Source organism: Schistocerca americana, chromosome 8, assembly GCF_021461395.2.
Source record: "Schistocerca americana isolate TAMUIC-IGC-003095 chromosome 8, iqSchAmer2.1, whole genome shotgun sequence".
Classification (NCBI taxonomy): Eukaryota; Metazoa; Arthropoda; class Insecta; order Orthoptera; family Acrididae; genus Schistocerca; species Schistocerca americana.
In genome coordinates this window covers 100146372-100154671 of record NC_060126.1, presented here as the reverse complement: position 1 = coordinate 100154671, position 8300 = coordinate 100146372, and the positions used below count along the sequence as shown (strand labels likewise).

General features: G+C 38.9%; 2 non-coding genes across 2 annotated transcripts; one reads left to right on the top strand and one right to left on the bottom strand.

Moving 5' to 3' along the window:
• Window positions 1-4791: 4791 nt before the first annotated feature.
• Window positions 4792-4865, bottom strand: Trnat-ugu. The gene has a single exon. It is a non-coding gene; the product is annotated as a tRNA-Thr (tRNA).
• Window positions 4866-4943: 78 nt separating this feature from the next.
• Trnat-ugu lies at window positions 4944-5017 on the top strand. The gene has a single exon. It is a non-coding gene; the product is annotated as a tRNA-Thr (tRNA).
• Window positions 5018-8300: the final 3283 nt, after the last annotated feature.

The window sequence follows — 8300 nt, the reverse complement described above, 5'->3', positions numbered from 1 at the left end:
ATAGCTACTTCAACGTAAAAAAAGTCTCCCAGGTGCTTAAAATGAATACAACTATAATGGAAACGCCAAATACAGGATAAGTAAAATATTAATTATGGCCCGTCCATAAAACGCGAATAATCCATTGTTGTCTGTCACCACCACAACAATCTACATTTAAGAAAAAAAAATCATTAGTATTATTTCACCACACAAATTGCTAGATATGTCAAAAACGTCAATATACTGCAATAGGAAGTCCTAAAGAAAAGCCGTCTACACAACGCAAATAATTCTTGTGCGTCCGTCACCGCAAGGAAACATGTTATTCTGAGCTTTATTTACATTATAAACGTAGACATTCGACCAAAAACGTATGTCTAAAAATAGCATGAGTCATTCGTATTTTATCATTTTCTGGCTAATTAATTAGCTCTACATCAGCTTGTGTCCAAGCGGCTGTCGCCAATGATACAAGCACAGAGGCGCTGCCAACATTTGCATTATACCACGAACAAGAGGAGCACGTTGGCTACCCATAGTAATGTTCAGCTCAGATATTTATCAAAGAGTGTCGATTTCTTTTAAGAACCAACAAATAGCTAGTAAACAGCAGAAGAACCGACCTCTTGCAGAAAGACGCTTGTCTACTCAAAAATGTGAATTTTCCTTCACCACACTTGCAGTCAGATCAGTGAATGAAGAGCGTAGGAAATCTGGATGGTATCCAATATCTACATTATTTACCTTACTATATAAGCCACCACAGTGTCAAATTACTGTTTATACCATCAAATGTGAGACCCACACACTTGACATACACTTCATGCAAGAGTCGGAGAGCATTCCGCATGACACCAAGCTTTTGATCAGAGGACATGCTATTAACTAAAAAATATGCTATTAGCATTTTCCAGTTAGTGTTCATGCCCACAACAAGAAGCACTAATGCTTCCGTAGCTTCTTCTAACTCTTCATTCTGTACTCCAAAACCTCTATCAACATAACCAACAAATTGTTTCCCATCCAAGTCTAGTCTTTTTCTAATTGCCATTTCATCAAATGTTACACAGACATAAACATCACCATTTACCTTTGATTTTTCAGAAATTGTTGAAAATGCTTCAGCAGTAAATCCTGAATTTCCATGTTCAGAGCTGTACCAGCGTCTCAGACTATTAGGATGTGGAATGAGATTTCACTCTGCAGCGGAGTGTGCACTGATATGAAACTTCCCGGCAGATTAAAACTGTGTGTCGGACCATGTTCGAGTCTCAGTCCAGCACACAGTTTTAATCTGCCAGGAAGTTTCACATTAGGATGTGGTAATGCTAAGTCTAAGGAATTACGCACATATTCATAAGCACATGGGGAATAAAAATACAGTGTTAATGAAAATGATTTCAGTGTGTCAGAGTATTCACTATCTCCCCAGACAAAATTCTCCTGAATAGTTCTACAGACACATCTGAAAAGCTCTTTTCAATGAAGCCTGCAATCCTCTCACTGATTAGATTTCTTGCTTTTAAATCAGTCACAGTCTCTTTTAAACATTTGATTTTCTCCTCTTGTCTTTCACACTTCACTTTCTTTGCATACATTGTTTTCGTATGCTCCTAATCACGCGCCCCTTCTTTTCTGTTATTTCACTACAGGGTCATTCCATGTCAAATCAACATTTTAGATTTTGCTAAAATTTGGTACACTTATAGTGGGTGCTAAGACTAAGAAAAATTCCAAATTTCAATTTTTATCTCAAACCATTAATGAAATATGATTTTGTAAACTTTTCAAAAACCAGCCAAAAAGGTGTGAATGGACTTTTTTTAAATTGCCCCAAGAGCTGCTCTAATTGAGCTAGAGAACTGGGAAAGGTGTCATTTTGCAGCATTTTGCATGCTCTTTCCAGGGTATACAACAAAACATAGCTTCTAATTAATAATATTTTTTAAAATACTAATTAATATTTTCATTTAATTTTTTTACAAAAGTACATAATTGAAAATTTTCGAAATATTTACATAAATACTTCATACTGTTGTAAATCACATGGCAAAATATAAATGTGGGATAATGATGGGTTCATTGTTAAAAAAAATTCTGGAGTATTGTTTTTCACTAACAGCCATAGTTTGACCAAACTGACCTTTAACAAACGAATTTTATTTAAATATACTGAACGGTAAGTAAAAAAGTACTAGAAATATCAAAACATCACCTTATTAAAACAAAAGTAATCAGCATATTTTGTAATTGATTGCTTATTTTAATTTCATACAACTTAACTAACAGTATATTAGCTGATAACACAAAAAAGTTTGAGCATTTAACTACAAACTGAAATAAAGTATGAAAAAGTACAAGTAGTTTCATAATAGTTCTGGTCCATCATGTTTGGAATGAAACTATTAAAAAAATGAAACACATAATGCTTGTTTTTGAGTAACAGGTATCTATACATAGCTAAATTTAACACAATAGGTACCAGTAGTAATTCTGGAACAACTTTCTATAAAGTATACAGTAACACTAACTTGAGACAAAAATTAAGTTTTGAGTTGAAAGCAATTTCCCAATAAATTGTCTTGGAGCATCACAGATTACATTTTACTAAAGCCAACTGAGTTTGGTTTACATCACTTTCATTAACCCTTAACTGGTCCAGTGAAAAAAAAATTGCATCAAAGCTCTAGTGGGATCTGAGAAACCCCAATGACTGAAAATAAGATGTTATCACAAGTAATTGCATTTACGTGTCAAATAAGATACATGTTATTACATGTGAATGTGTAATACATGAACTATGTGTATGTATATAAATTATGTGTGATTAGATAATTAAATTGTGCATGTAAAATAAGCCATGTTATTTTACACAGTCTGTGCAAATACATACACTGTGTTCCATACAAAGCAAGTTATGACACTTTACACAAGAAAATTCTGTCGTTTTCTCGAGGGCACAACTAACAATGCCCCTTTCTGACACGTGACTCTGGACTCCCCATTCCTTCGTCTCCACCTCTATTTTTTTGCAACATCCTGCTGCAACTCCTTTGGAAAATATCTGGTTTCACGTCTTCGTATGCTCTTTCGTAAGTGCCATTCCTAATGAAGTTAAAAATTCCCTTCTTGGCATCTTCTGTGCTGTTGAATTAGGCTTGCAATATGACACAGTAGCACTGTTTACACCAGCAACGTCCAACACTGCGAAGAAAATAGCCATAGGCCATCTCCTTGTGCATCTCAAAGTAGTGTATGTACCGCATAGCTGGTCAAGGGTATCCACCCCAATCTTTGTCTCATTGTAGTTGGTTATCATTTCAGGTTTTCCAGCTATGTTTTGTTGTATATCACTGGAGAGAGCATGAAAAATACTGCAAAATGACACCTTTCCCAGCTCTCTAGCTCAATTAGGGCAACTCCTAGGGCAATTTAAAGAAAAACGGTCTGCTCACATATTTTTGGCTAGTTTTTGAATAGTTAGCATGACCATATTTCAAGAATTCTTTGAGGTAAAAACTTGAAATTTGGTATTTTTCTTAGTGTCAGCACCCACTATAAGTATACCAACTTCCAACAAAATCTAAGAGGGCGAGGTCAAATTTTTATTTAAAGTGTGTTGATTTGACATGGAATGACCCTACACTGTCTTTTGCATGTCCTTGGACTTTTTTGTAATGAATAAATGTGGTCATTGTAAACTCACAGAACTTGTGAGCTGTGCTGCCATTTCTTGTTCAGGTGTGGTAGTGGAACTAGCTGCTTTATTTGACATCTTCAAGGTTCGTGGTCTGTGTGTCTAAAACAGAAATATTGCTCCACATTACTAAAATAGAAAAGTGAGGAATAAACTCACAGAACTTGTGAGCTGTGCTGCCATTTCTTGTTCAGGTGTGGTAGTGGAACTAGCTGCTTTATTTGACATCTTCAAGGTTCGTGGTCTGTGTGTCTAAAACAGAAATATTGCTCCACATTACTAAAATAGAAAAGTGAGGAATAAAATAGTCTTATGCTAATTTGTTAGTTGTTTGTTTCATGATTTATGATCAGAATAAACATTATGGTAATCAATGTACAAGGGTTCAAACATGCAAATAAAACTTCATTACAATATGGAGAGTATTTAAACACAAAAATATAGTATTTTTGAAACACACACACACGCGCGCGCACGCGCCGTTGTTCACAACTGTGGTAACAGAAACTCAAATCAGCTTTTAAAACTGGTATGTTTACTTTTGAGGCACATTTTTTTCACTTAGTTGGCTATGAATAATATTCTATCAAAATATTTTGCACCTTTCTGAGACTGAGGTGAGGAAAGTGTGCCTAAATCGTGTTTTCTTCTTGTATTTAATCTATATTTGTGCCAGAAAATACGTAGAAGAAAGAAAACACAGATCAGTCGAAAAAAGTTGCGAAATCAGTTCAAGATTATTACACAGCCAGTTGCATTACATAGCAATAAAAGATTTGCTAACTCAAATCTCCTGATGCCTGCATATCAGTCTCTTCAAAAGTTCTGCAGTTAAAATATTGTTCAAAAAAATAACTTACCTTCTGCTGTATATGGTCCGGAAAACGAAAGAGAGATGGAACAGCATCATCTTTCAGCCTTCGGCAATTTACTTAGTTTGCAAGGAAACAACTTACTTTGAAATGTTCAGAACATGAAAAATGATGTTCTGTTGGTTGGAAACCTTTCCCTCCTGACAGCGTTTAACCACTTTTGTAATTGATTACTAACTGACAACCACAGCTGCCGACAGGTGTTGTTGATATACCTCGATGTGGACAGCTGAAAATGTGTGCCCCGACCGGGACTCGAACCCGGGATCTCCTGCTTACATGGCAGACGCTCTATCCATCTGAGCCACCGAGGACACAGATGAATAGCGCGACTTCTGTCTCACGAGAAGCGTGCCAGGGATAAGCCCCTGCAGTCGCGCTATTCATCTGTGTCCTCGGTGGCTCAGATGGATAGAGCGTCTGCCATGTAAGCAGGAGATCCCGGGTTCGAGTCCCGGTCGGGGCACACATTTTCAGCTGTCCACATCGAGGTATATCAACAACACCTGTCGGCAGCTGAGGTTGTCAGTTAGTCATCATTTATTCCAGGGAAAAGCTGCACGGTCATCAACAGTAACTGTTCTTTCGAGAACAAATTACTGTCTTCGTATATACTTTGGTAATTGCTGTGGTTTTGAAACAGGAAACCTGCCAATAAATGGACGACCATTGTGCCAATATTATGTTATAAACAATTTTGTCAGGTATGTGCATTAACATTCAAAACTTCTAAGTAGAGCCACGTACCTGTGAAAGGTAATATTGGTTCCTTCCTGGAATTTATTTGTACAATTAAATGCTGCGCAGCTCTTCACGGTTTTCTTCTGTAAACTGGAGTATGTAAACTGTACAAATATGCGTAAAAAATACTGTATGCATACACTGTGGTGTCACCGCCAGACACCACACTTGCTAGGTGGTAGCCTTTAAATCGCCCGCGGCCCGTTAGTATACGTCGGACCTGCGTGTCACCACTATCAGTGATTGCAGACCGAGCGCCGCCACACGGCAGGTGTAGAGACACTTCCTAGCACTCGCCCCAGTTGTACAGCCGACTTTGCTAGCTATGGTTCACTGACAAATTACGCTCTCATTTGCCGAGACGAAAGTTAGCAGAGCCTTCAGCTATGTCATTTGCTACGACCTAGCAAGGCGCCATTATCATTTGCTATTTATCTTGTGATGCATGTCCCGTCAGACCGATGTTCACCAATTATGGATTAAAGTTAAGTATTCCAACAGATACGTACTATTTTTGCTAGTCTCATATCCCTGACCTGTTCCAGACCTCACGCCATCCTGTGTGAGCTTAAACGCGTGCCTTTCGGCTACCCGTCATTGTGGATTGGCTGTCTTGCCAGTCCACAAGAAACACCAACGAATGTAGAATGTTCGACCTCTGTTTTTACAAACCACAATACAATTCAACTCGCCACACTATTACCACTACAATGGCGTCCCGCCGCAGGTTCAAAATATCCCGCGTCTGCAGTGCCCTTGGGAAGGGTAGTTATTGTTTCAAGGTCTTTGGGTTGCTACACTGGGGTACTGGTGTACCCAAGACAAAAACGGTATTTTAAAATGTGTAAATGTTTTTAATTCAAAATAATACACTTGAAGAGCCAAAGAATTTGGTACACATTCCTAATATACAGGTGCCCCGCGACCACACAATGTGCCGCAACACATGGCATGGACTCAAGTAATATCTGAAGTAGTGCTGGAGGGAACTGACATCATGACTACTGCAGGGCTGTCCGTAAATCCGTAAGAGTACGAGGGAGTGGAGATCTCTTCTGAACAGTACGTTGCAAGGCATCTCAGATGTGCTCAATAATGTTCATGTCTGGGGTGTTTGGTGGGCAGCAAAAGTGTTTAAAGTCACAAGAGTGTTCCTGTGGCAGTTCTGGATGTGTGTCTTACTGGAATTGCACATGTCTGCCGGAATGCATGATGGATATGAATGGATGCAGGTGATAAGACAAAATACTTCCGTATGTGTGACCTGTCAGAGTCGTATCTAGATGCATCAGGGGTCTCATATCAGTCTAGCTGCACACGCCCCACAGTATTACAGAGCCTCTACCATCTTGACATGCCGACATGGATTCATGAGGTTGTTTCCGTACGCCTACACATCCATCTGCTCGATATAATTTGAAACGAGACTCGTCCAATTGGCCAAGATGTTTGCAGCAATCAACAGTTCAATGTCTGTGTTGACGCACCCAGACGAGACCTAAAGCTTTGTGTTGTGCAGTCACCAAGGGTACATGAGTGGACCTTCGGCTCTGAAAGCCCATGTCGATGATGTTTCGTTTAATGGTTTGCATGCTGACACTTGTTGATGGCCTAACATTGAAATATGCAGTAATTTGTGGAAGGGTTGCACCTCTGTCATGTTGAACGTTTCTCTTCAGTTGTTTTTGGCCCCTTTCTTGCAGGATCTTTTTCTGGCTGCAGCGATGTCGTAGATTTGATGTTTTACTGGAATCCCGATATTTGCAGTACACTCGAGTAATGGTCGTGGAAAATCCCTACTTCATCGCTACGTCAGAGATGCTGTGTCCCATCACTCGTGCGCCAACTATGCCACCACTTTAAACTCACTTATATCTTGATAACTTGCCATTGTAGCAGCAGTATACAATGTAACAACTGGACCAGGCACTTGCGTTCCATAGGTGTTGCCGACCTGGCCCGTATTCTACCTGTTTAAATATCTCTGTCTTTGAATATGCATGCCTATACCAGTTTCTTTGGCACTTCAGTGTTTAATAGACACTTAAATCGCACTTAAGAAAAAAAGAAAAAATATCCAGAGAGAAAAAATGGCACTACTGAAGACATGAATCACACACTTTTCGTTGATGATCCAAACAAATAAATTTTTTACAAATAGCATATTTAAATCTGGATTTTGGTCTCTCAAGCTCTAGAGCAGAAAATACATCACATGTTGTGGATTCTGGAACTCCTTGGGCTGCTTCTGACAGACCTAAAAAAGACTGATGGTTTGCAGGAGTTCTCTTCTTAAATATGGTTTTTCTAAACATCTTAACACATATAGTCTCATGCCAGTCTCTTTAGGTAAGATCTTCTGTTCAGAAATATTTCCGTATCATCTGCAGAGCTCCCTCTCAACAATAACATAGAGTTGCATCCAGTAACGCTTAATAAGTTGTACAATAGGCAGAGAGGCTAGCGACAAGTTTTCCTTGAACAGGAATGCGAATGACAGAACTCGTCTAGCATGTCAACACGTCCTTTGGTATAGTTATAAAACTGAATAATTTCCGGGAGTTCTACTGTATTTGGTTCATCCCCTTTTTCATGCATAGTTGTTTTGGAGGGCAGCATGATAACAGGGTAGGGTGATAACTGAAACAGAACATTGCAGAATTTGGCTCTCTCTGCTTGATGCTGAGAAACGATGGTGGAATTTTATTTTTTTCAACGTACGAACTACGATAATTTTCTTCTCTTAAAGACTCTATGCTGTTTCAACGGTCGTTGTCCACAGTTAAGTTTCTATTTGCTGCATGAAAGGAAATGAGTTTTTCACAGTAATATCGAGCCACAGGTATATTATCTGGTGTAGATCCCTTCCCTATATACACTTCCGTACTCAGCGCATAAAATGTCTTTGCATCGCGGCACATCACTGTCTTGATTCCGTACTTTTCTGCTTTGTCAGGAATATACATTTTAAATGGACACCGACCTGTAAACCCAACCAATTGATCGTC